Source organism: Callithrix jacchus, chromosome 2, assembly GCF_049354715.1.
Source record: "Callithrix jacchus isolate 240 chromosome 2, calJac240_pri, whole genome shotgun sequence".
Taxonomy (NCBI): domain Eukaryota; kingdom Metazoa; phylum Chordata; class Mammalia; order Primates; family Cebidae; genus Callithrix; species Callithrix jacchus.
This window is the reverse complement of record NC_133503.1, coordinates 132,384,263-132,409,701: the sequence shown is the minus strand read 5'-3', so window position 1 is coordinate 132,409,701 and position 25,439 is coordinate 132,384,263. Positions and strand designations below refer to the sequence as shown.

General features: G+C 44.3%; 1 protein-coding gene across 4 annotated transcripts in view; it reads right to left on the bottom strand.

The window, feature by feature from the left end:
- The window catches only part of LHFPL2 (LHFPL tetraspan subfamily member 2), a 155,438-nt gene that overhangs the window by 124,004 nt on the left and 5,995 nt on the right, over positions 1–25,439 (bottom strand). The window contains exon 2 of one of the 4 annotated variants that reach the window (XM_035291341.3): positions 14,356–14,477. The exons of 2 other annotated variants lie outside the window; for them this stretch is intronic. The gene's annotated coding sequence lies outside the window, so the exon portion shown is untranslated. The remainder of the gene's footprint in view (positions 1–14,355; positions 14,478–25,439) is intronic. One more of the 4 variants, XM_054252154.2, reaches the window with a different exon arrangement.

Sequence of the window (25,439 nt, the reverse complement as noted above, 5' to 3'; positions counted from 1 at the left end):
CTGCATATGGATTGTTAATTCTGACTTTCTTGAAGCAAACCCTAGCTTCTGGGAGAACTCATTAGATAGGCCTCAAAATCTTATGTGTCACAAGTCCCTTTTAATGACAGTAATTATGCCACTTCTAGAGTTTCTTTTTTATTGAGATGGAGTTTTGCTCTTGTTGCCCAGGCTGGAGTGCGGTTCACTGCAACCTCTGCCTCCCAATACAATTCTCCTGCCTCAGCCACCTGAGTACCTGGGATTACAGGCACGCACCACCATGCCCAGCTAATTTTTTGTATTTTTAGTAGAGACAGGGTTTCTTCATGTTGGCCAGGCTGGTCTCAAACTCCTGACCTCAGGTGATCCACCTGCCTTGGCCTCCCAAAGCGCAGGGATTACAGGCATAAGTCACTGAGCCCAGCCTAGTTTCTTAAAAGGGACAGGAACTCCACATTTATGTGATAGCTATTAGTTCTCAGAAAGAGAGAAGTTTGAATCATTATTTATTTTTCCACTCTCACCAGCCCAGCCTAACAGATAGTTTGTTCTACCTGCTTGTGGGCACATGGACATCCATTTATGCATCCATGGATGCAAACCTACACTTTAATACTGCTCACCTCCAGGAGACATACCTTTTAGGGTGCTTCCAACCCCAGGACTGGATTTCAGACAAGCTGATCTCATCTTAAAAGAATAACTGCAAAGCTCTTTCAAGCTGTGAGCTTCAGGGAGGATCCACAGAGTTGCCTTACAGCATGAGAGCAATAATTTAGGAGAGGGCACCAGGTGAAGGCAGGGCTCTGACCCTACTGTCTGGATTAAACAGAGCAACTCCACTTTACAAAAAATAGTTGTCATAAGCAAGATTTATTAAAATTAAAATATTTGTTAATAGTTTGATAGACTATGCCAAAGCGGCATGAAAGTCTGCAGAGTGGAGCAAAACTTATTCCCAGGTATGACAACTCTTAAAAAATTCAGGGGCCAGGCAGAGTGGCTCCCAGCACTTTGGGAGGCTAAGGTGGGTGGATCATTTGAGACTGGAAATTCAAGACCAACCTGGCCAACATGGTAAAACCCCATCTCTACTAGAAATACAAAAATTAGCCAGGTGTGGTGGCAGGCACCTGTAATCCCAGCTACTTGGGAAGCAGAAGCAGGAAAATCGCTTGAACCCAGGAGGCTGAGGTTGCAGTAAGCCAAGATCACACCACTGTACTCCAGCCTGGATGACAGAGCAAGACACCGCCTCAAAAAAAAAAAAAAAAAATCTTCAGGAAGATCAACAAATTATCTCTTAAGAAGCTTCTGTAATTTCAGAAGAGCACCAGATGAAGGGCTGATTTTGTTTTTTAGGAGTCACCTGAAACAACTTTTAATGGTGTCTCACATGTTGTGAGTCAGGAATTTGGGAAAGGAGCAGCTGGGTGGTGCTTCTATTCCATGTGGAAATGGCAGAGGCCACAGGCAGCATTCGGCCGCTGGACAGGCTGGTCTAGAGGTTTTGTCTGCATGTCAGTGGGGGTGGCTAGAAGGCTGGGTCCAGAAGAGACCATCCACTGGAGCTCCTCAGTATGGTCTCTCCTGCCATGATGGTCTTAGAGGAGTTGGACTTAGGAAGAGGAGCTCAGGGCTTGAAGAGCAGTGTTCTTTCCCACAAGACAGAAACTGTATGGCTCTCTATGACTGGCCCTAGAAATCAGTCCAGTGGTACATACTTTTGTCATCTCTACCAGTCAGAGCATTGACAAGTCCACCCAGATTCAAGGAGAGGGACCGGTTTTAAAATCCAAAACTTCTCCAGCCATACTGTATAAAAAGAAATTCAAACACTCTAAAGATAACATGCATTGAGACTTGAACACACACATTCAGAAAGGCCTGCTTTGGGACACAGAGCCTGAGAAGAAAGAACTAGAATGCCTGCCTTTCAGAAAATTGGTCCAAACTGGGAGGGACCAGCACAAAGGTATTATACAGACTTAGACTTTAGAAATTGGCCATGAGCCCCACTATCACCAAAAAATCTGAACTGACAAGGCCAAGATTTGTATCAGTGGACCAATCACTATTGTTTTTTTGAGACAACATCTCCTGTTATGCAGGCTGGAGTACAGTGGCTCAATCTCAGTTCATTGCAACTCTGCCTCCTGGGCTCAAACGACCCTCCCATCTCAGTCTCCCAAGTAGCTGGGACTACAAGTGTGTGCCACCACACCCGGCTGATTTTTGTAGATTTTTGGTGTTGATGGGGTTTCTCTCTGTTGCCCAGGCTGGTATAAAACTCCTGGCCTGAGGAATTTACTCACCTGGCCTCCCCAAGTGCTGGGATTACAGGAGTGAGCCACCATGCCAGTCCCAATCACTTTTCTTTATATGGCTTTGGCCTTTAGAAATTTCTAGAAGATATTTCAATGAGGCTGCTCTCCCATGAGGAGCAAATCTAATGCTTTCATCATCTCCAACTTATCCTTTACAGTTTACAGTTTATACTCGCTATGACTCAGTTTTTAATTTTTAAAATTTATTCAATCATAGAAAGGCAACGATGATCTATGAATGATAATCTACAACAATGATCAATGAGGACCTCCAACAGAGATCATCTAAAGGAGCAACAGACTGAAAAGCACCTCCCATGAGCCTCACGCCAAGGCAGTGGTTCCCAACCCAGACAGCTCTACCCTCCTCCCCGCCTCCAGCGCACATGTATTTGACCAGTTCTGGAGACACTTTTCATGGTCTACTGGCATCTAGTCAGTGGTGGCCAGGGACGCTGCTAAGCATCCGCTTAGGGTGCACAGGACAGCAGAGCACCCACCACACCACATGATCAGCGCAGAACTCCACGAGCGCCGAGGCTGAGAAACCCCGTGCTGGGGCACCCTAGGGCACCCACTCTAACGGAGCAGACTGCAAGCAGCTCCACTTTATTCTCAGCCTGATTTCTCTCTGTTTTTGGACTGTGTGTGTACAGTTTAATTTTTATGAGTTAAATGCACATATGCTGTGGCTCCACTGAAATAACTCATTTTTAAAGAGTTCTCCTACTAAAAGTCAGAAAACCATCATTCTCAAACTCCTTTTTTTTTTGAGACGGAGTTTCGCTCTTGTTGCCCAGGCTGGAGTGCAATGGCGCAATCTCAGCTCACGGCAACTTCTGCCTCCCAGAGTCAAGCAATTCTCCTGCCTCAGCCTGGGACTACAGGTGCGTGCCACCACGCCCAGCTAATTTTTGTATTTTTAGTAGAGAGGGGGTTTCACCATGTTGACCCGGATGGTCTCGATCTCCTGACCTCATGATCTGCCCGCCTCAGCCTTCCAAACTGCTGGGATTACAGGCGTGAGCCGCCACACCCAGCCTTTTTTTTTATTATTATTATTTTTGAGACAGACTCTCGCAGCCATGCTGGAGTGTAGTGGCTTGATCTCCGCTCACTGCAACCTCCGCTACCCAGGTAAAACCATCATTCTCATCATGAAACCATCTTTCAACTGAATCCTTAGGAGTCACTTTTAATTTAGATGCCCCAATCTCATCAGTCATACTATAAATACAGACAGAAAACAAACATTAAAGGATTCAGTATTCAGTGGCTCCCACAGGCTCTGGTCTTCTGTTTCGTAAGATAATGAGCTGAAATGCTTATGCATGGATGCAGGCAAACACCGGGTTAGAGAGGAACAGCCGCTCTTTCAATGCTGGCTCTTTTTGCAGACAGCGAACAATTGCAGTGAAGAGACAGACAGGGTGTAATCTGACCAAACACATCCTTGACCTCTCTACCCATCCCTAAAGCAGCACAGACGCCTGCCTGCATCTCTGTGGAGTTACTTTCTTCCTTACAGTAATACTCTCTCACACACACCCTGCTCTGTTTGTGGCAGTTGTACTTTGGTTAACTTACAAATCAAAAGCTGTCAAGCTACCAGACAGAAAATGCCATTTATAAACTCTTAGGTTCACCTTTGGAAAACTCCTGATAGTCATTTTTATTGGGTCTCCTCCACCACAAATTTGTAAAGCTATTTCCCATTTCTAAACATTAATTGCTATTTTACCCTTAAAACGTGGTTTCAATGACACCAATACATGGCACATAAAACCACAATTCCCCCAGTGAAATAAATTACTGCATTGCTGGGTTGGTACAAACTGCAGTGCAGAATAGTTAGCAGGCCAGGCCTGTTAATGGTGTGTGATACACTGCTATTCTCTCAGGACAAACATAAATACATTTTACGCAATTTTTTGGCTTTGCCTTCCCCTTCCACTAAGCTGTTGGTCCATGAAGTAGAATCTAACTGCCCCACAAAGCAGCCAGCCACCAAGAATGGCCCTCACTGGTCAGTGTTCCTCCCAAGAAACACACTCTCTAAGAAATCTGACCACAGGGCTCTATTAATTTTAACTCATGTCAAAATACACACTCCAGAAGTTCCTTGATTCTAAAAGCATAGGAAGCCCTGGTAAACGCCAGTCTCCAGCATTTCTCCTATGGAGAAGAAGGAACACTACACAGGAGCTCCAGGACACTCAGAAGCAGGCTTTGAAAGTGGCTGAGTGCCACCAGCACTTACATGCCCTACATGCCTAAAACAACATCAGCTACCAAAATGCTCTGAGCACCTCAGCTGAGGGGTAACAATTAGGGAGAAACTTTCCAAAGGCACTGGATTACTCAAAGCAGACTTCCTCCTGTTACACTAGCAGTGACAATGACTACCTACTAAATTCCAGGTATGCTTAACATAGGTTCCCTCATTTAATCCTCTTAACAATTTTATGAAGTAGATGTGATTATCCCCACCTGACAGATGAGAAGACTAAGCCCTGGAGAGAAGAGTAATTTGCCTGAGGTCCTGGGAGTGGGGAGCACAGCCTGGACCCCAAGCCTGCTTGACTCTTAAGGCTGGGTCTTCCCATCACACACCACACATTCTGCCCAGAGTTCAGTTCTTCCTCACTGTGGCAAAATGTGGCTGGGAGGGGCTGTCTACCAAGCATTCTCTTCCTCCAAGGAACCTGACAAGTCTCTCTAATGTTTTTTAACTGGTAAAATATTTAAAGGGGCTGCAATAATCACCAGACAAAATCTAACCCTTGTATTTAATCATTAACATTTTTAGGCTACAGAAAGTGCATGCTCTTTAGATTCAGGGTGAGCTGAGCCGCTTGTGAGGTATAAATGGGATCCAGAAAAGACCAGAAGATACAGACTGAGACACCAGTGGGAATTATCTAGCTGGAGGAAGAACTTGAAGACCCTTACAGGGTCAGGCCTTGCAAAGAAGGGGGATGAAACTGGGGTGATGATTGGGGGTTTTATCCAGGCTGTGGGAAAAGAGTATGTGTAACGGGGAGGAAATCATCTAGAGGAAAATAGAGAAGACACAAATGGAAGAAAAGATGGGACACATCAAGACTTCTCTGACTTGCATTGTAAAAACGGGAGCAAATTCTTACAAAATAACCACAAACTTTGATTATTATACTCCCACTCCATATAAAACTGTACTTTGTGATTTAGACCTTATTTGGGGAGTCATTAACAAATGCATGTATACTATTTGACTTTGCAGGAAGAAAACTACGAATATAAACCAATCTTCTTGCTTATTAACATTAGTTTTTATAGCAGATTGGAATCATATGAATACAGAATTCCATCACATTAACAACATTAATTTTTATATCAAGTTGAAATCCCATGAAATATAGAATTCCATCACATTTCAGCATTTAATTTTGTAAACATGAACACTATTGTACAAATCTCCATTAACTTTCTTTCTGCCACTGTGGTTATAGACCCCCATAAGACTGCTTTAAAAAGAGAGAGACAGAACTATTGCACTGAAACTATGTCATATACAATAATATAGGTATATAAATAAGCAGAAGGTGTGCCTTTATCCACAGGCAATGCTGAAACTCTTGTACTAAAGAGTGTGCATTCTAAAATACCCTCCATAAAAGCTTAAGGTTCATAGCTGGGGAAGTTGGGCACTCCCACCTCACTTTTTTTTATACTTTCAAGAATCCTGAAGAGAATAACCAAGTTTTCCCCACATGTAAATAAATGAATGAAACTAGATTATCCAAATAAGCCATTTTTAATCAACACATATGTATTCTTAATTTGTTTCTAATTTGCATGGCTTTGCACACAGTATATTTCGGGTTCAAGTAAACATTTACCATTTATTCACTTCCAAAGCACTATACTTGCACCACACAACAGAACAAGCTCAGTGCCAAAGAACAGCCTGGATAAGAAGTTCAAACACAGACTATAAGGACACTACCACTAACTCACTTCCTAAAGGCCTGGTTTTCCCCAAAATGACAAAGTAACAATTAATACCACAGTGCAAGATGAAATACACTCTTCATTCAAGCTGTAATAGCCTGGACAACAGTCATTCTTCTTGCTGCTTTGGCGACCGGCTCAGACCCACCTCTGGCCTGCAGAGAGTCTACCAGCTTTAGATCAATAAGTCCTGTGATCTTTAATACAGAGCAGAAGCCACAACCCAACCGATTCTTTTTGTAGTCATCAATCAGGGTTTGACTGCAGCTTGTCTTTTGACCCACCGGGAGTTGGGCTGTCTGCTACACATCCCCTGGAGAGAAGTGAGAAGGGTTGTATAAAGCAGGCACAGGCAGTAGTCAGGGGAGCCAGTGAAAGGGATTTCCAGGAAGAACTGTGTTCTCTGCCCCAGAGGAGGCACATGAATTCCACCTGAAAATGGTCAGCTGCCAAGGATTCCTGAGGAAGCACTCTGTCCCCTAGATATCAGGCTTTAGCCTGAAGGTCAATGTAAAGAGACACATCCCTAGCCAGGCTGAGAGGCAGGCCCAGAGTAGGTGGATGAAACCTATCAAGCAGTAAGCAATAATATCTCCGCAGATCAGAGTTTGCAAATTTAAATAACATTTCTTGATTTTACAAATTCCCTTGGCAACTTTTAATCCTGAATTACTTTTCTATAACTATTTTAAGTTTTAAAACTTACTTGTAATTTTAAGTCTCTTCTTGTTTGTGAATTAACCAAGAAGTTAACAGAGAGAAACAAACAGCAGTGCTCTGAGTTACCAGCCTAGAAGTGGTGGTGTGGCTTACCACCCTGGGTTTCCTTTTTTTTTTGAGATGGAATCTCGCTCTTGTTACCCAGGCTGGAGTACAGTGGCACGATCTCAACACACTGAAATCTCGCCTCCCAGGTTCAAGCAATTCTCCTGTCCCAGCCTCCCGAGTAGCTGGGACTACAAGTGCTGGCCACCAAGCCCAGCTGATTTTTCTGTTTTTAGTAGAGACGGTGTCTCACCATGTTAAGCAGCACCTCACACAGAATCCAATGTGAAAGGAGCCCCAGCTGCTGAGCAAAGTGGCCATCCTGCCTCCTACCCACCCCCACACCTGGGCAAGCCTGTCTTCACCACCACTACCTTCAAGGAGCCAGTTTGATTTTGCTACATCTCCATTTTCTAACCTATATATAAAATCTCAAGATAGGCTCAACTACATAAAAGCTGTTTGGCACCACTTCTACAGACTTTTCTGCCTCCAAATATCTCAGAGAGAGCACTGGATTAGGAGTCAGAAGTCGCTTCTTCATTTATGTCATTCATTCACTAAACTGCATGTTAAGCACCTAATACGATCCAGGCACCAAAGGTATGAAGGTGAACAAACAAGACAGGCATGGACCCCTGGCCTCACAGGGCTTTAGCCAAGTTATTCAGTGTCCTAAATTGAAATTAAGGGGCTTAGACAGGAAGCTCTGTGAAGTCCCTCCCAGATTTCCTATTCTCCACTCTCTGCATTGGCGCCAAGAGGGCACTGAAGCATTCTGGAATGTTCCACCTCCCTGAACAGATGCTATTTTAACTTCACATATGTATAGCTCAGGTTGCAGCCATGTGACTTCTCTCCATTCTGCCAACCATAAACTACACATTTTCATCCCAGAGTTATTAAACTAACTGGTGCCCTAGTCCAGAAGGCCCACTGGCATGCACATCTCAGGCTCTGAGGCACAGGGACCCTCATAGCCCCATTCCTTCCAATGAGAAAATCTGGTTCCTTCAGATTCAAACTAAAGAAAAACAGGAGCAGGCCTGCCAAGCCTTCCTCACATGCTGCCTGGGTTTGTTTATTTCTTCTTCATCAACTCACATCATTTCTGACACTGCACTTCAACATCCTGAACACAGCCAGGGAAAAAACCTTTTAAGAGACACTGAAGTACAGCCAGCTTCTGATTAGCCACAGTCCTGAAGGAAAAGGAGCAGCACGTGACCAAAGCAAGAGGACTCCTGCATCCACATAGAGAGGGGCGAAGATTACCGAACAGGATTTGAGAAGCCTTAAGGGATCAAGTGCGCATCTTCCCTCTCCATGCCCTACCCTGAGCAACTCCCTTCAGACACTTCAGGAGAACCCCTGGTTGGAGTCTTGCCTTCTGGGAGTTCCTGAGGGCACCGCATCCACCAGAAAGGGAGGGGTCCACAGTCTCCATCACCAACCCGCAGAGGAAAATACCAGCTCCTCAATCAATGCAGGGAACAGATTTGTATAAGCACAATACGAACCTAAGCTATGATTAAATGTACCTAACAGTAGTGAAGGTCTTTATGAGCACATCTCAAGAGAAGTTGTTTTTCTTCAGAGCTAAGCTGAACTATAATAAGCAGGCCAGGCACAGTGGCTCATGCCGGTAAATCTCAATACTTTGGGAGGCCTAGATGGACCGATCACCTGAGGTCAGGAGATCCCCATCTCTACTAATACCACAAAAGGTAGCCAGGTGAGGTGGTGCACACCTGTTGTAATCCCAGCGACTCAGGTGGCTGAGACGGGAGAATTGCTTGAACTTGGGAGGTGGAGGTTGCAGTGAGCCAAGATCTCTCCACTGCACTCCAGCCTGGGCAACAAGTTAAATTCCATCTCAAAAAAACAAACAAAACAAAAGAAACAAATATAGTAAGCAGACATAAATGTATTCAGTAGAGAGGGAGGAGCTGAGGACAAGAAAGTGATCAGACATGAGACAATAAGCCTGTGAATGAAGACAGACGTGGGAAAGGCTGGGTGTCCTTTGTGATGATATGCACAGGCCCTCGAAGTTCACCATCATCTGCCTAGGGCTGTGTCAACACTCCAAGAGCCCTTCCCACCCTCCCCCACTTTCCCTGTATCCCCTGGTCACTTTGCTTCCCCCCCCACCCCCACCCCCGCACCCCCACCTCCCCCGCCCAAGAAAAAAAAACAAGATGCTTTTGGGGAATGGTGCCAGCTGGTGGCCAGTACAAAGAACTGTCTGTCACCATTACTTCTCTCTCCTTTCTCTTGAACTCGTAATTGCTCTCCTTCTCATTCTTTTTCCTCTATTTCTAGTAATTTTGATCACAGAAAGCTTAATTTCAAAGTTAGAAGTCCAGGGATGGAATCCAGATTCCCCAGTTCCCTACGAGGAGAACTTGGGCAAGTCACAGGCCCTCTCTGCCTCTGTGCAAACATGAACAGAAATACCTGCCTACTCAGCAGGGCGTTTATGAAGCCCTAGATAGGCACTTTCACTATGAACAGAACTGCGTTCATCCCACAGAAGGCCCAGCTCTGACTCTGCTAACTCTCTACCACATGGTTTGAACACACCAATAATGCTCAGCTCAAAGGAATTTGTCTGATGACCCCTATGCTCCAAATAAATCAAGTCAGCAGCAGAGGACCCGCAAGCCTTCCTCAGAAGCAAGACAGAGTCCCAATTCTGCAGAATCTTATTTCTCTGGTAGATTTCTTCATTTTCAGATGGAATGCTATGTTCTTGAGCATCTGGCAGAGTCCAATATCAGGACTTGTAGCCACTAACCTCTCACCGTGGTGAGAGACATGATCTGTTCCTGACCACAGTGCCCTGAAGGGTCACTGTGCCTCCCGGTCCCTCCTTTGCACACTGGAAATCTAGCTCTTGTTTTTACCAGGAGAGACATGGGCAGTCCCTGTGTGGCTCTGCTGATCCCAAAATGCCATCTTGCTGTGATAAAGATCTGAAAAGGGCTAATGAAATTATCTCCTCTGCCTTTTATTCCTCAGTAACAACCACAAAATTAGATAAAATGACCCCCTGCTCCTCTAATTTAAGGCCTACTTTATTACCTTCAGCCCCAATTCTCTCTCTTTTAAACTGATATGAGACCCTGAAGACCCACAGGCCAATGGGAGTAGTAATTGCCGGCTTCTTCCTCCTGGTCTGTTCTCCAGAGAGACTGTCTCCTTCCCCCAGGGTGGGGTCACAATCAGTTCAATCTTCATGCTTCAGAGACATCTCCTTTGAACAAGATCAGATGTTTCCCCACCCCTCCCTGGTGCTCTGCTCAAAGGAGCAGCAGCCCCTTCTCACTCGGAGTATTGGCGTCAACTCAGCCAGAAAGGCAATGGCAAAAAGGAAGAGGTCAACATGGTTAATTGTCCACCAGGCTAAAACACAAGCCCACTCAAACCAGCACCTTGGGAGGGCTGGTCACCCCCATAAAATGTTAAGTGCACTTTGAACCCAGGAACAAGGGGAATGAGAACTATTTTCCCCAGCCTGCTGGGCTGCAAGGAGAGCTTCAGCTGTTTGTTTTCTTTTTCAGATTGTGGCCATAAAGGGAAGAAGGACCTTAGCAGTCATGTTAAGCAAGCAGATGAAATGCAGGTGAGGTGAGTCCCAAAGCTTGCCCATTAGGAAATACAGTCAGGAAAGATAAGCATCAGTGGAGGAGGTCTGAAGGGAACCAACCAAGTCTTCCCAAGTTTTGAAGAAGAAACCTGAGAGAACAGGATTTCAGAAGCCTCAGACATTGCTCAACATAAGAATGATCTATAGGGAAAAGAAATCATATAGAATGCAGAATATTTACTCTTTAACATTAAAAAAGATGGAAGAGGACTTCTTTTCAGTCTTCTGCCTATTTGGAAATGTTGCTCCTATTAACTACTTAGCCAAAGGACCTCCTTCTAAAAAAAAAAGGTGCATATTGTTCAAAAGACCCTAAGGAACAGGAAACAGTCATTTCCTAACTGAGAGGGGACATGATAGTGATGAAACAATACCGCCAATCTTCTTGTAAGGAAAAAAGTCTAAGATATTCCATTTAAAATCAACTTTTCCTGGAAACAAGTACCTGCACGTTTTCTTGAAATCAACAACAAAACCCCTATGGTAGATAAAACAAACTGGTCAACAAATCACAGCTGACAAGCTACCTGGTCCAAGTAAAAGGCATTTCCTACATTATGCATTGATTGTGCTTTGGAAATGGAATAGAGCAAACTCTTCCCAGAGATGTCAATATATGTGTGCAGCTTTGCAATGAAACTTGAAAGGCTGTTTTAGAGACTTTGTTTCCTCTTTAAGGAATTACAGCTAAAGATAAAGGCTTTGCCTGAAAATAAAAAAATCAAAGGTTGAGGGAGAATGTGCCATATATTAATCTTTGTACTAATACCTGGTTCCCAGGCATTTCAGCAATAAACAAAATTGTGAGGCAGAGCCCAGTATGCTAATGGCACTGGAGTCCCAGACCAGGAGACAAGCTACTGTGTCTGCTAGTTGCCTTTGCTCTGATTTTTCCCAAATGTCAATCCTGGACACCCATGGGGGGCCCATGTTGGACAGTGTCTTTGGATCAAGGCCAATCTGCAGAAGCAGCTGTATTAAAAATACACACCCTGACATATAAATTCAACCAATAAGGCACTAGCAGTCCCATCTTTAGAAACAGTAAACATTTCACCAAATGAAAACACAGTACCTTATTAACAAGTCCAAAACATATAAAAGTTCAGAAGCTTTAAGGAGATTCAGAAACTAAACCACTTCTTGGACTTTGTAGATATGGGGTAGTCAAGATTCAACTAGCGACCTCTGTGAAGTGAGCCTGAACACACACCCTAGAGCCAAGCAGCTCAGGGGTTTGACCTACTTCCTCTTGGTTGCTGGTTTTTTTTTTTTTTTTTTTTTTTTTTTTTGAGACAGAGTCTTGGCTCGGTCACCCAGGCTAGAATGCAGTGGCACGATCTCGGCTCACTGCAACCTTCACCTCCTGGGTTCAAGCAATTCTCCTGCCTCGGCCTCCCGAGTAGCTGGGTCTACAGGCGTGTGCCACCATGCCTGGCTAATTTTTTGTATTTTTAGTAGAGACGGGGTTTCACCAAGTTAACCAGGATGGTCTCCATCTCTCAACCTCATGATCCACCTGTCTTGGCCTCCCAAAGTGATGGGATTACAGGTATGAGCCACCGCGCACGGCCCATGGTTGCTGTTTTTTTTAACATGATTAGAACTGCATTATAAAACAAGAGGGGCTCTGAGGATCGGATACCTCCTAGAAGCTTGGTGAACTGCAGCTCATTATGACGCAGGCACTCTCCCAGCGTGGGCCAGAATGGAGACCAGACCCAGCAAATGCCCAGTAGCATCTTCTTCAGGGATGGAGTGACACAAACATTCAGTAACATCTCAAGTTCCAAAGACTGCTAAAACCCATGCAAATTTTAACAACTGGGCTTTTTCATTTCAATGTATTTTCTTAGCTTATTTTTCAAGTATGATAGACAAACTGATTCCATGGAGACTAGACATTCTCAGGCAAAGCTGAACTCCTCCTTCTATCCAAGCCCTGGGAAACTTGAAGACCCTGAAGAGGGTCAACTGGGAGGCAAGGTTCCTTAACTGCCTCGTCTTTCACTCAATGCCCCTTCAGGAAGCTGTACAGCTGTGACTTAGCACCACGTAGAAGCAGCAAAACGACTACTTTTATGTGGCACTTGCTGACCGGGAACCTCTACTAGGTTGTGGAAAGCACACGCAGTAACCAGAAGACAACTTCTTTCTTTTGCTTTAGTGCTGCAAACACCCAGCATGGCAACTGGAAGGCTGAACAATCTGTAGTGTTAACATGGAAGCAGAAAGAAGGCTGGGGCAAAACCTCAAGACCACAATCTCCTAGTCAAAGTAGTCTTTGGCTAGATTTAAGTGTCACCCCAGGCATCAGAGAATTCAGCCACCCAGCAGCTCCTGAAAGGACCCAACTCTCATTTTGGCTGCAACAGTCAGGTGAGCCACCGCCCTGAGGGTTTCTACTCCCAACCACAGGATAATGCAAGATCACCTCAAGCCAATCCACGTACCTCTCAAAGCACCCAACTTACTAAGAAGTGTAGGGAAAACTCAAGTGCACTGATGTAAAAGGTTTTATCAAAATTATTTCAACCTAAACTGCATTTTAAAACAAATGTTCATGCCACTGAGAGGTGTTTTTATCTCGTTGAGGTTGCCCATTGGGGAAGTCTATTGTTTGTTCCTATTGCCTTTACCTGTAGATAATGTTCAATCCTATATTGGTCTGCATGCCAAGGGCAGGGCTACCTGGGGTTTCCAGGGTCTAGTTGACAACTCTGTTTCTCTCCAAGGGCAGGCAGCCAAGGGGTCTGGCTGCTCATGGCCACAGGCTGCCATTTAGTGCATCACTGCTCCATGACCTAGCATAACTTGGGCTACTTAGGACTAACATTCCTCCATTTATTGAAAATCTAGGAACATGCTGGGAGGGAGACAGTACCAAAAGGAACTCACAGACAAGAGGAAAAAGATGTGCACAGCAAGTAAGTAAAGCTTACCACGACAAGTCCAATGTGTTGTGTGAGCACAGAGAAGCGGCCATTTTGCTGGGAAGCAGAAAGAGGCTAAGCTCCGAAAAGCCTCTCATTCAGATAGCTGATAAATAACAGGTGAAATCTGGAGCCAGGTACAGTGACTCACACCTGTAATTCCAGCACTTTGGGAGGCCAAGGTAGGCAAATCACTTGAGGTCAATTTGAGACCAGCTTAGCCAATATGATGAAACATTGTCTCTACTAAACATACAAAAATTAGCCATGCGTGCTAGCGTGTGCCTGTAGTCCCAGCTACTCGGGAGGCTGAGGCAGGAGAATGGCTTGGTCCCAGGAGGTGGTGGTTGTAGTGAGCCAAGATCATGCCACTGCACTCCAGCCTGGGAAACAGAGCGAGTCCCATCTCAAAAAGAAAAAAAAAAGAAAAGAAATTTGGGCTGGGACTTAAAGGAGGAAAAGAATTTTAAAGCGTGGAAGGGAAAAGGATGTTAAAACAAAGGAGAGAGGGCTGAGTGATGAGAAAGCCATCCATGCCCAGCCAGGTAAACATCTTTGCCAGGCCACTCACAATAACTGTAGGGGACCAATTTACACTTTTCTTAGGGCAGATGCTGCCTCCTATTTAAGGATTATCTTTCTATTGAATGAGAACATTGGGTTCAGAGTACACTGTCATAGCTACAATACTGGGACAACCCACCTGGCTGTGAGCAGTCCCAGGAACTAACCCCTTCCTTGCATGAGGTGCTTCTTAACAAAACGCAGAAACCATGGGCCAGCTGTCAATTCGAGAGTCTGCTTCCCAGCTCACCTGAAAAACAACTGGAAAAAGTCATTTTTATTATTAATGGGAGTAGCCAGTCTTTTAATGGTACCAGCAGAAACCTGCAGTGTATGGCTAGGCTCTTTGGTCTTAGAGCAGAAAACAAGGCTAGTGTTACTCGGCCAAGGGGCTGGATCAAACTGACCTAGGTGACAATGCTGGTTTTACAACTCAGTGGCAGGGTAACTGCAAGCCAGGTAGTTAACCTACCTGTGCTTCAGTTTCCTCCCCTGCAGTACCACCCTCAAAATGATTAAGAAGGTATTCTATATGCCAGGCACCTTCTATATGCTTGGAAATGCCTGCATAAACATGTGATGGGTTCCCTGCCCTCAGAGAGCTTACAGTCCACAAAGAGAAAGAAATAAGTCACCTTCACGACTTTGATGCAGCTGACAGGAGCTGAAGGGAGAAACATACAAGGGGACATGGGAGCCTTTGCAGAGGTATCAGTTGATTTCAGAGGCATCAAAGGAAGCTCCCCAGAGCAAGCAAGGGCTAAAATGAGGAGGTGGACAAACGAGAGCAAGCAAAAAGCATGCCAGGCAAAAGGAACAGCAAAAGGGGGGTCCTGGAAGCAAGAACACGGTTCACAAAAGAAAGAAGTTGGTGCCAACTGGAGCATTTCAGATCATGAAAGACCTTCTTGCAGCTGCTTTAGGAGAGTTTGGACTTTATCTTAAGGCTAATGCAAGCTCTTACATAGGACAGGAGACTGGCATGGTTCAGACAGCTTTCAGCAACACCAGAGAGAATGGATTAGAAGCAGGAAACGACAGCTCATCTTAGCTGCCCCAAATGCCACACCCTGGTCTGTTTTGAGAGGACAGAAAAACAGCCCTCATGGTCAGAAGTGAAGCTGGGCTCCCTTGAGCATCTCCAGTAAACCACTGCTGCTGAAGCCCAGGTTCCTTCTGCACGAGGTGGTTCCTGCCAGGCACATACCAGCAATACTGCCTCAGGGGCAGAGTCTGCCTGCCTCAACACATGCCCCCCGCCAAGTGCCTGGGTGGCACTGTGTGGTCCCATACCAGCAGCAGTATTACCTGGGAACGTGTCAGAAACACTAAAATTCTCCACCATCCCAGACCTACTGACTCAGAATCTCTGGGGTGGGACCCGCATTCAGTGTTTTCATAAGTCCTCTGGGTGACTGTGATGCTTGCTAAGGGCAAGTCCTGGGGGACCAAGTACAGAGCTAGCCCAGCCTGCTAACCCAACAGTGACTCTGTGCTCAAGGACTCACACACTACAGGGCTTTGAGGCCCATTTCTGTTTTAAAAAATACACAAAGCTGATTTTGTCAATGCATGGCAACAATGATGCCATTCCTAGTCCTGTGGACCAATGGGGTAGGGGACTGAGCCACCTTCAGGGTAGGCAGGTGGAGGCGGTAGTACAGGCAAGGCCCTTCCTCTTCTCCTGTGGCCCTCATTTGTTTTAGGACAGACAAGGGGGACTCGAGCTTTGAGGAAAGAGAATGCACGCTTCTCCTTTTAGACATTTCTCCTCCTGCCTAGATACAGAATCTGACCACTCCATAAATGAAACAGTGAAGTCACCCTGGAAGGCTCCATGTGGTTTTATCAGAGGGTCAAGTTTCTTCCTGGAGAGTGAAATGAACTCTGTGGTTACAAAGACACTGAGGAGCCAGATTCAGAAGAGCCCAGCTATATGCCTCTTTCTTTGAATATCCATCTTCTCCTTATAAAAAGAAAAAATATTTCCCCTCCCCCTGGAAAAAAGGCATATTCCTCTAAACAGGAGGCAGGTTCTCACATTCATCTTTATGTTTTTATAGCTCTTGCTTTCTTTGCAAAAGGGGATGGAGGTGGGGGAGGCAAGGGTGGAGACCATAGCATTAAAATGGCAATCAGGTCACGAAGGGAGATGATGCACCACTCAGTGAGGGTGGCCGTGCTGCAGGAACTCATAGGAAGTCATGCGTGGTATGGGGGCAGTGAGGTCTCTGTCTTCTCAGCACATCTCGAGTAGCACTTTGGAAACCCCAGCACCTCCCCATGTTCAGGCAGCACCCTGTGTTTGCATGCAGTAGCCCTCTGGCCTCCCCACCTGCCCCTGCGCCTGTGGTCCCACACCTCTAAAGGCTTTCCATGGCCAAATACCATGCCACACCTGCCAGCCCTCAATGATCATGGCTCTTCCACCAGTCTCTCCCCACTAGACTGCGAGCTTTCCGAGGGGTGTAATAAGCATGTGTTGAACAAATGACTGAATACATAGCCATAGGGACTCGCATGGAATAAGAGTTTCAGGCCTGGATTCCATCCCCTCACCCTTTCCAGTCCAAAGACACAAAACGAGCCATGAGCAAGCTGGCGGCATAGGAAGGTCAGCGAGGCAGAACAGAGTTCTTATCAATTTCTGCCTTTCATAGGCAGTGTTCCCATCTTTCCTGAGTACCATGCCCCCTTGAAGACAAAGACATTTCATGTGTGAAAAGAACAGATTTTTTTGTGTGTTTTATTTCTAGAACATGGCGGAACATCTTATGAATCTTAGAATGTGGGGCACTAAGCCCAATCTAGGGACAGAGCAGGGGCACCAGCCGAAGAAGGGTTGGGAAATGGCTATGAGTCGTGGAGTGGATCATAGCCATACAAGTTCCCAGAGTTCTGGTCCCTGGGGTGTGCTTCCGTGGAAGTCCTCTGTGGGTTCTGGTTTACTCCAGCAGCAGAGACAAGAGAATCTCCCAACCCATTCCCACTCCATTCTGAAAACACATTCCACCACGCACATAAGCATTGGCTTTGGCCAGCAGTATGCCAAAGTTCAGTTTCTTTTTACCAGCCAGAGGCTGAGAACTCTGTGAATGTAGTGATTCTTTGTGGATACAACAGAGGAAGCATGCACTAATGCACATTATCTAGATAACATGCAATCTTAGGAGAGTCAAGCCCTTCTCCTCAAGGTCGCTGGGAAAGACTCTCCCAATGCCCCCGGAGAAGGGAAGGTTTCTGCCACTGGCCAAGCTCACCTGCTAAGCAGGTACAGAAAATGAATCATTACCTGAGTTTGGGATTTAGCTTCTCTCTTAAAACCAAACTGACTTTAAAAAACAAAACCAAAAACAATCCTAGGTACAATTATGGTGTTTAGTTTTAGTTTTTATATAGATCACCTGGCTTTTCATGACAACAACTAGTCAGTATGTGAAACGGCCACATTAGAAGTGTGCCAAATGCATCATATAATATTAAAGTTCCCATCACACACACACACATACACACCCCAATTAAATGAATGAGAATCAGTTCTGCTTGGGGCCCTCCCAGGTACCCTATGCTCCTCTTAGGCTGCCAGACACCTAGTGCCTGAGGCTACCATCTGTGGCCCTGCATCCTGCTTTGCCCTTCTTGTAGAGTGCCCCACACTCCACCCTATCAAAGTCCACTCCCTCTATACTCTGATCCTGAGAAGCATTTTATTAAGTTATTCCTGTTAACATATAAATAACAAATGCATTGCCTCTTCTATGGGTGCTTACATGTCTAATAAGAGGCTTAAAGGGAAACACTTCACCCAGTTTCTCTAATGGTAGAATTGTAAGCACAACAGTAAGTGAATTCTACCTTTTGGGTAAGGAGCTCCTTCTATATCCAGCTGATCCCTCCACACTGACCATTTCCTTCTTCACTTGTTTCATAAGCTAACTTTGCCCCTAAGGTAAGGCTGAGATGGATCCTGCATCTTTAGAAATAGAGGTTAATTTTCTTTTTTTTTTTTATTTATTGTTAGTTACATGTGATCAGTATAGTGACATACTTTCAATAATTAAAAATTGAGTAATACTGAAATAACCACAGTAGCTTTCAGTATAATTTGCTTAAGTTGTTCTAGAAAACACTGCTAGTTTGTTGTTTCTGCAGCGTCAAGTATAGAGGTGAGCAGATTGATAAATTTATAAACATCATGGAAAGAACTGTAGAGAGGAACTGGAGGCACTCAAATGCCATTTGGATTCCGCTTGTCACATTACAACCACACCTCTTTTTTCTAATTCTTGGAAAACATCTCTGTTTGGAACAGAAAATGTTATTGTTAGCTGGCACCCTGTTCCTCTATATGGGATGGAGTAATTATGTTCATGAGTGGTTTCTTGGTTGCTGCTTTATCTTTGCAATACTTATGCTTGATCAGGTATTCCAGATAGCCAGTTAGCAAAACAGATTTCTTTCGCAATGCCTTCATTGTCGTCTGCTTAAAGATCTCTAAACCAGCATGTAAGGAAGAGACCAACAACATGGGAGGATTTGAAATTCGGAATCCACAGACCCCAGGGATTAACTGCAGTTTGTTATCCATCTTAAATCTGGTGCTGAGTTCATGGCCAAACCATCCCATCAGGTTTAATCGTATGGGCATGCTTTTCATGAACAAAGGCACCAGCAGTACCTCCTGCTCCTGCATTTAAATGCTTGTAGGAAGACCAGCAGGTAAAATCGACTCCCCAGTCATGTAAGTCGAGTTCAACATTTCCAACTGCATGTGCTAGATCAAAGCCAACAAAACAACCTTGGGTGCCTAAGCTTGCTCTTTCTTGCTGTCTGCCATCTCTATGAGTAGAACTTGCTTCAGTTAATTTTCATATAATTATGTGAAAGGGCAAACTCCTTAACCTTCCAATTCACCTGGATCAGAATCAAGCTGGTCCGTGGAGTACAGGGCCCCTTCTTCATCCATTTCTGGTCATCCATTATTTAACAATGCTCATTATCTTCAGTGTCTGAACCAAAGTAGGAAACAGAGTGAGAAAATCGCAAGACATTCTTAAAGACTTCTCTACAGAGGCCCAAAGCTTACATAGTCGAGTATCTTTGAGCACTTAATAATCAGTATCTGTAAAACCTTCCTAAAAATAAAGGCTTTATAGAACTGACTTCTTATACTATTGACAAAGACCTCTCTGATTTGGCTCCATCCAAGATAAGAGCCTCTCTGTAAGGGCAAAAGCATGTGTCAAGATAAAAAGTGAAGTGGATCCAATGGGACAGAGACAGCCCTTCACAAGCAAGTATCTAAGAGGCCAAGAAATAAATAGACAAGGGTATCCCTCAGACATATCACAGGCTCAGGCAGACAGGTTTCTAAACTGATGCTTCTCTAAATTGGTTTTTCTAGTGCCTTCCTAGAACCACCTAGAAGCTTTGTTTAAAAGGTACAGATTCCCAGGACCCACTCCACATCTATAAAGCTAAAACCCCAGGTAGGGTCTGGTAACACTTATGTCTAGCCAGCACCTTAGCAGAGTGTCGGGTAAGTTTCAGAAATAATGCTCCAAATAAACCAATAGGCAACTTTTTAAAAGTTTTGTAATCACATAACCTTGAAGTTATAGGGTATGTGGGAAAATGCAGGTTTCATGGAAGGAAATTAGAGCTTTCTTAATCTAGTTAAACTTATGGAATATAACCAACACGTAATGAGGAAATCGTTTTAACTAACTTGTGGGGAAAACGCGTTCCCCTGTAGCTTTACCACATATCAACTGGAAGAGCCCATAACCTCCCTACCCTAAAGGATTAAGGGCATTCCAGTACAGTGGCTCCCAACTGCTATTAATGGCCCAAATGGAAGTGCCAGGGCTGAGGGCTCTCAGTCTCATCCCAATAGAGGCCAGCGCTAAGTAGCAGGCAGCCAACCTCAAGTCAGAACTCATGGGCCTTCCTGGCATGCAGGGTTCAGCTTTGACAGGTCTCAGCTGCCAGCTGCCTATTCCATAGTCTCTTTCATGGTCCAGTTTATGTAAGGCCTTGCTATTCAAAGTGAGCTCCATGGGAGTAGCAGGGGCAGCATCATGGGAAGAGCTTGTTACAGATGCAGAATCCTAGGCCCCACCCAGCCCTGCTATATCAGAGTCTGTATTGTAACAGGATTCCACCAATTCTTGGGCACAGTCAAGCTTCAGAAGCCCTGCTGAAGGGTAGGAATTTCTACCCACAATTGTGGAGTATCAGCCTCCCGACCCGGGCTCCAGGCTCTCAGAGGCCTTCCTCCCTCACACTGTTTACTCAAGCCTTGTCAGTGCTGGTTTGTTTTGGGGCCAGATCACCATCAGCAGGACCCAGTGAATAGCTGACAACCCAAAGCCCAGTTTTTTGGAAGTTCAAAGGAGGCAGTAAGTTCTGATTGTGTCTCACATTCTCATCTGGCTCTAACATCTGCCTCCCTTCGAGGGCAGGACTACAGACCTCGTGACCATAAATCAGCAGAGACAATCCAAAGTCAAACAATACTATGGAATGCTGGCTCTTTGGTTCCAGCACAGTGTTAATGAGGTTGAGGTCACGGGTATGATTAGCTTCCTCTGTATCTTGGCACAGACTCCAACACTCTGCCCTCTGGCCGCCTGCAAAGGCTGACGCACCCTTGGTTACTAAGAGGACTGGAGGAGAATGACAAGGGGAGGCCTAACAGAGCAGCACCAGTTAATGACTCCAAGAACCTGAGTGACTGATAGGTTGCATGTATCGAAGAACGACTTATAGCCCAGAGGGAAGGCTAACAAGACAGATGATCTGGTCAGAATTCAAAACTATCTGGACAGGCTGAACATGCCAGAACTGAGAAAGCTGAAATGCCACAAGAAGAAATGAAAGTCCCATGATCAAGGTTTCAAAAGTCAAATATATACCTCCCAAACTAGAGGAAATCTAATTTGATGGCAGGTCAAGTTTTAAAAATTTTTTAAAACATTCAAGTTTTGTTGACCAATGTGCATATTAAGAAAGCTAGAATCCTCTTAGGACCAGAAGTCTAGTTCCCAGACCAAAGGAGCAGTGGTCCTTCCATAACACGGCTGGTCGGACTATCCTATACAGCCCCCGGGCCACCTGTCCACATAGGTGTATACACAAACTCTCACACCTTCCCACCACCACCACCATTCGGGTTCTTATTATTCCGTGTGGCCTCTTAACCCATACTGTCCCTGACTACAGCTCTTTGTGGCTTTGTAACATAGTGTAAACATTCCACACATCAGGTTAGTTCCCTTTCATGCTGCCCTTTCTTTACGATAGACCTAAGCATAAGCTGGAAAAAAAAAATGCATAAATAGACAAGACAACCTAAGCACACCCACTTACCAAAAGGATTCAGATCCAAAATGACTTTCAGTCACCAGTTTAAGCCGGCACACTATGCTACGTATTACAGCATGAATCCATGCAGAGTCAGTAATTAAGTCGGTAAATTACGAGTTTCCACTGCAGTAGAACCCTAAAAGGCCCACAATAAGAATGAGCAAATGAAAGAGTATCTGTTTAGACATACCTCTCTAGAATGTAGAATCATCTTCTAAGAACAGACAGTTGGCCATTTTAAAAAAAAAGAAAAAAAATGTGATTTTATATTGTTTTTAAAGTTGTGAGCCATGTTTTCTTATGTGTCTATTTAATATACAAATGGTAGTCATTTACAAACACAAAAACACTGCTTACTGGTAAGTTTGTAATTCCCAGACTATCCAGTCTGTTATTTTTAATTCAGAAAATGTGTTCTCTATGGGCAAGAGAAAGTTAATTTTTTTAAGAAGTTATTTTGCCCTTAATAAGTATGTGCCATGCACTACTTATCTGAAGATTAAATAAGGCTCCTGTGAATGCAGTTACAGCCTTCCTTAAACAACTGGCTAAATGCCTTAAAACTGGAAAACATGTGAAATTCAGCCCAATTGCAGCCTGCCCCAGGAGAAAGGAAGCTTGAACTCCAGGTGCCCCGACAACACAGCACAGTGTGGAAAGAAAGAAAATGCTGAACAATAGAATTAGAAGAGGAAAAAGAGCTCCTCTTAATTTTCCAGGCATGTGGGGAGCTTGTTGCTAAAGAAATATTTAAGATCTGACTGCTGGTTCAGGTTCCACCAAACGGTAAAATTAAAAAAAGAAATCTAAGGCTGGGTGTGGTGGCTCATGCCTGTAATCCCAACACTTTGGGAGGCCCAGGCGGGCAGATCACAGGGTCAGGAGATCGAGACCATCCTGGTTAGCATGGTGAAACCCTGTGTCTACTAAAAATACAAAAAATTAGCCGGCGTGGTGACATGTGCCTGTAGTTCCAGCTACTCAGGACGCTGAGACAAGAGAATCACTTGAACCTGGAAGGCGGAGGTTGCAGTGAGCTGAGATTGCGCTACTGCACTCCACTCTGGGCGACAGTGAGAGTCCATCTCAAAAAAAAAAAAGAAAAGAATCTAAAATGCCAGTAGAGCAGTTACTTAATTCAGTATTTCTTATCAATACAACAGAAACACCTCTCAAATCACACTTAAAATGTTCATGAGAACATACCAAACATACTCACTGTAAGGGGTGGGGTCTTCCCTATCATTCAGAAGAAGCTGCTCCATTCTGGATCTGGGTCACAGCACCCATTCCTAGTTACACTCCTGCAGACTTCCAGTATTTATAACTATATCAACAATGAGTAGGAACATCAGTTCTGTTTAAAGACAAGAGCTGACTTAAGATGCACCATGATGTAAAGGGATGTACGGTGTTGTGACCAAAACCACTGACACAGTTTTGTACAAAAACCAAAATCATTCCCCAGCTCTTTAGTTCTGATTTTTAAAGTAACATGCTACTTATAGAAAATGTGAGAAACAGAAAAATAAAGAAAAAAATTAGTTACCCATAACCCACTAGTCTAAGATAACCAGTTAAAATTTTAAGTCTATGTCCTTCCAACCCTGTTAAGCAGGCAAAGATGAGATGAGATGTTATTACACAAACTAACAATGATTAATCATCCCCACTGGACTTACCCTAAATCCACAGCAGTAAGAGGAGTAATGGTAGTGTGCAAATCAAATAGACTGACTGCAATTCAACAAGCATTCACTGGGGCCTACTTGACACACTCTCATTTATGCCACAAATGAATGAAATGCAAATGAACACCAATAGCCGGGGCCATTTGGCATCCTCAAAACAAAAAAAAGTAGATAAATCTCATCCTGGTGGACACGAAAACAAGAGTTAGTTCTCCAAGTGGCATAACAAAAACAAGAGTTAGTTCTCCTAGTGCAGAAAATAGGAGAGCATGGTGACCTTCTCTGAGGTAGGGAAGGAAATGTTTCAGAGGAAGAGTGTGCAGAACCTGGGAACCGTTCTGCACATGTGTGTATCTGCCCATCAGCAATGCATGGGTTCCTGGGAATCTGTGTGCTTTTAGGACCAGAGAGATTCAGCCCACAGGGGAAATGTTCTTAGTCCCACAAACAGGGAGAGCTTTAAAACTGTCAGAACACCCTAGTTTCATACATCAACCTGGGGTACTAATCGTCCACCTATTACCCTTGTGCAGTCAAAGGCCAGACAACTTGGTTACATCTAGTTGAACCATGCCCTGTGCTTAAGGCACAAGGAAAGAATTTTTTTCTACTGCTGATGTCATGTTAGTAGGTATTCAACACTGTTCATTATTAACCCGCTGAAATATTCTTCATTCGAATACTATAACTGGGTAGAGGTTTCCTTGCTTATTTTTTTTTTAATGTGAAGAGTTGTAAAAGTTAGTTTGATTGAACTTTAAAAGCTCACCCCCAAGTAAATACCATGGAAGTCTTATTTAAGTTTGACAAAAATATTTTTAAAATAGTCTCCATAAAACCACTTAATCAATATGTGTTACTAAATCAAAGTCAGAACAAACCCAGAAGAAAAATCAAAATACACTGAGCTTCTCCTTTCTGGACCTGCCAAGTCTCAAAGTCAAAGTTGGGTGTTTCTCTTGACCTAGCTGATAACATTAAAGTTTAGGAAAACGTGTAGATAACACACCTCTTTAACCATATTCAATATTTTGCAGATACACACAAAACTAGTTTACATTCACAGCAAGTTCATCTCACGTTTTCATAAATATATTTATATTTAACAAAATGTATAGTATACACACATATACACATATGCTCAAGCTGCTATAAGAAAATACCATAGACTGGGTAGCTTAAACAACAAACGTTTATTTCTCACAGTTCTGAAGGCTGGGAAGTCCAAGATGAAGGTATCAGGAGATTTGGTTCCTGATGAGGGCTCTCTTCCTGGCCTGCAGACAGCCACCTGTTCAATGCATCCTCACACACTGGAGAGTGAGCTCTGCTCTCTCTTCCTCTCCTCATAATGACACTGCTATTATGGAGGTCCCATCCTCAGTATCTCATCTAAGCCTAATTACCTCCCAAAGGTCCTACCTCCAAATACAATCACATAGAGGGTTAGGGATTCAACATATACATGCTTTTGGGGGGGACACAAATATTCAGTCCTTAACACACACGTGTCATATCAATTTTATCAGTTACACATCCTAGCTATCAAACACGTTCACAACCATTCCATGTACATTCCTCTTAACTATCTCAGTTTAAAATAACAACAAGCAGAACTCACCACGTTTGCAAAATAACATGAGTACAAGCCTGGTCATTTGAGGCCAAGGTCAAGGGCCTGATGGGCAATCAAGCCAGTCAGGCCTGGTAAAGGATGAAAGACAAAATTTCACGAGGACACAAATTACTCTCACATCTAGCATCAGTTAGTAAATCTCCATAAACCAGGCAAGAGAGGGAGGCCTCCCTACAAACACCTGCCACTACCATAAAAAGAACTCCATCATCTCTAGCTCCAGGCCTCTCCTCCTGCCTCTAAATCCAACTTTTTGTGGGACATCTCGCCTTCGAAGGCTCATAGTTGAGTTTTGGATTCAACTGAACTCATTACTCCTTGCCACGGCTCTCTCCAAATTGAGGTTCCCTAAACTGATTACTTCAATGAAAGGTGCCATGACCCATAACAGTCAAAGTGCACTCCCTCTCCTAGCAGACCACCCCAGGAGATGAACAGGAAATGGGGTCAATACCTGCAGGCCTCTCCTCTCTCCACCACCCGGTCCTGCCAGGATCCTGCACTCTTGTAACTAACCTCCCTGCCCTC